This window comes from Lolium rigidum, chromosome 4 (assembly GCF_022539505.1).
Source record: "Lolium rigidum isolate FL_2022 chromosome 4, APGP_CSIRO_Lrig_0.1, whole genome shotgun sequence".
Classification (NCBI taxonomy): Eukaryota; Viridiplantae; Streptophyta; class Magnoliopsida; order Poales; family Poaceae; genus Lolium; species Lolium rigidum.
The window spans coordinates 182,307,873-182,311,390 of NC_061511.1; positions in this window are offsets into that span (position 1 = coordinate 182,307,873).

The following is a 3,518-nucleotide window of genomic DNA, read 5'->3' on the forward strand; positions in this document are numbered from 1 at the left end:
GGCGCAGCTGGGCACGATCTCAACATCAGATGAACTACGTGTGAGGTTCTTCGCACTATCCCTCACGGGATCGGCTTTTGGGTGGTACACATCGCTGCCACCAGACTCAATCCGGACTTGGAAGCAGCTGGAAGAACAGTTCCACCTGCAGTATCACTCAGAATCTTCCGAGCCTGGCATTGTCGATCTAGCACAAGTGCGACAGAAGCGTGGAGAAACGGTGTCAGAATACATCCAGCGCTTCAGGACTGTTAGGAACCGATGCTATTCGGCTCGTGTGACTGAAAAAGAAGCAGTCGAGTTGGCGGTGGTGGGTCTTGCATCACCGATCAAGGATGTGGCCTCCCAAGCAGAGTACCCTTCATTGGCGCATATGGTGCAGAAGCTGTCATTATATGAACAACGCCACCCAGAAGTGTACCAGGATAAATTCAAGCGTGCGGTGGTCCTGGTTGAGGCAGATGAAGATAAAGGCTCTGCGGGAGATCAAGAGGTAGCAGTGGCTGAATGGACTCGGGGGCAAGCCCCGTGTCCTGCAAGTGGGTTAAGCCACAAGGTCCTCCAAGAGGGTTTGAATTCGACGTGACTAAAGCTGAGCAAATTTTCGACCTCTTACTTAAGGAGAAGCAGCTAAAGTTACCCGAAGGCCACAAAATCCCCACGGCACAGGAGCTGAACGGAAAGCCATACTGGAAGTGGCATAACACGTTCACCCATACCACCAACGACTGCAGGGTTTGGCGTCAGCAGATCCAAATGGCGATAGAACAAGGGCGGTTAATTTTTAGCCAGTACGCCATGAAAGTCGACACGCACCCCTTCCCCGCCGTTAACATGGTGGAGTGCACTTACCCTGGGAGGTGCCAGCCAGGTTTCTCGTTCAGCATCAACATGGTAGGACCTGGGCACCACTCTGGTAAGGACAGAGACGAGGGCAGCTGCTCTCATAACAAGGACAAAGAGGAAGCCGTTCCACGCGATCGGCTCCGGCACGATGGCAAGCGCTACGTCACAGAGGGAGAAGTGAAGAATGTGCGATATCAGCGACCTCTCTCTGATCACCTCCTCAACAAATACGTGAGTCAATACGACCAACGCCGGCGATATGACGACGACGAAAGAGATCGTCTGGCTAGCAGAGACGCCAGGAGAAACCGCCGGCATGATCGCGACGAGGAGAGATATGAGCGCCATGCCAAGGAGAAGTCCAGAGAACAAGACGACGTGGATAGACACTGGGACTATCCCTTCTTCAGACACTGTTGGGATTCAGGAATGAGCCGATTGCCTACAATCGGCAACTGCCCAGAATGTAAAGAGAAGAAGAAGGGTGCAGGAGACGTGTCAGTATTCAAACGTCTAGGGCTGCTCCCATCTCGGGACAAGTTCGTCGAGTCCTCTCGGGTGGAAGATCTCGAGGAGTTAGAAGACGACGATGAAGGAGAAGAAGATAAGTACCACCGGCCAAGTTGGTGCCCTGATGGACTCAGCCGTTCCCAAAAGCGTAGGGTTCAGCGGCTACGTGGTTTGGAGGAAGCTGAAAGGCTATACCTGCATACGTTAAGGAAGGCGCGGCCTGATCTGGCCGTGAAAATTCAGCGAACTCTGGACGAAGAAGGTCGACCACAAAAGAAAGAGTGGCGTCCCAAACAAAGGAAAGCCGATGGTGAGACATCGGCTGGCACAAACATGGTGTTCATCCTTCCAGCGGAGTTTTGTGCTCTAGGATTGGACGAAGCACCTGTGGCACAACTTGACTGCGGCCCACGGCCGGTTATCTTTGAGAAGCCACGAGAAAGAAGCTATAGACACCTGAAGGCCCTGTACCTACGAGGTTATATCAATTGGCAGCCTGTCAACAAGATGCTGATGGACACCGGAGCGGCAGTCAACATTATGCCATACTCCATGCTAAGTCGGTTGGGACGCTCTAGCTCGGATCTGATCAAGACCAATGTTACACTGAGCGATTTCAACGGCCAAGCATCTGAAGCGCAAGGTGTTCTGAACGTGGATCTGACCATAGGGAGAAAAACCATCCCTACGACGTTCTTCATTGTCGACAGCAAGAGCACCTATGCTGTCCTGCTAGGGAGAGATTGGATCCACGCCAATTGTTGCATTCCATCCACGATGCATCAATGTTTAATACAATGGGATTGGGATGAAGTATAGGTCGTCCACGCAGATGACTCAGCCAAGATTTCAACGGCTGGCATGAACGTTTGGGAGACGGCAGGCCAAGAGCCACTCTCAGGCATCACTTTGGACGACTGCGAGCGCATCGATGTGACGAGAAACGGGGTGAGGCTGGTTTTATCCACCGGCCTGTCCGTGTAACAAGAGCAAAATCTGTGAACAAACATGGCAAGGCCTATCCTTGTGATCGGCCCCAAAAACTAAAAGCCCGAATCTCGTCTCAAGCATGTCACGTAGTTATACTGAAGCAAGACCAAGATGTAAACCTTCATTGAGCAATTCGATCAACATTGAGGCCGATTCTAGCAATCGGCCACAATTATCCTCACCATACGTTCTGCCCATGTTCAACGTCGATCTAACGGGCGGCGGAAAGCTGGGATACAGGTTTACGTCGGCTGACGAGCTGGAAGAAGTCAACATTGATCCTGACGGTGTCGATGTTCAAGTACAGTACCTTGGCTAACTACAGAGCCGATATCTGTAGTTACCTGACAGATTCGGCTCGGGGGGCACCTAATCAGATGAACATGTGCAGTAAAATATTGGGGGCCGATAGAAAAATCGGCCAGTAAAAAAATATATAGAAACACAGCCGATGTACAGCCATCGACTCTAGAATTACAAGCACAAACTGCCACATGCGCAGGAAAGTTTCTAAGGCGTGGAGTACACCAGCACGGACGTGATCCACCTCTGCGATCTCGGCCTTGTCGTCATCATCCTTGCCAACTGGCCAGAGCTTCAACTGCAGCGTCACTGGGACGTGAGGCTGGATTTCTTCAAGAGTGTTCTTCACCTCCTCAGGGTTTTCGACTAATATCTCAATGGGTGAAGAAAGCAGAGCTTTGAGGCATTGGAGTTGGTCAGCAATGACGCCGGGGCTCGGTTCATCACGTGCTGTGGAGTGGTCCGGCTCGATAGGTTCAGGGTCGAACGACAGCAAGCCTGAGAGATCACAGCCCTGACAAGCAACAAAAGCAGCATAAGTCTGCAGATCAGGGTAAGGGCAAGCCCAACAAAGGGAGCATACCTCTCCTATGACCATGGGAACAGCCGATGACGAAGCAATCGGCTGTGGCGTCTCTGCCTGGGGTTCGACCAAGGTGGCAACTTGATCGATGTAACCTGTAGAGGTTGTTACCTCCAGAGTTGCGGAGGGCATCAGAACTTCCTCGGCATCCCCACTGGAAGTTTCATCGGTCTGCAAAAAAGGATGGTGAGCCGATCTGGGCAGCAAAGCGCAAGAGCTGAGCCAGGAGGAGTTGGAGAGCTGTTACATTTGAAACTTCTTGGTTCGAGGAAGGGGTTCGCTGATC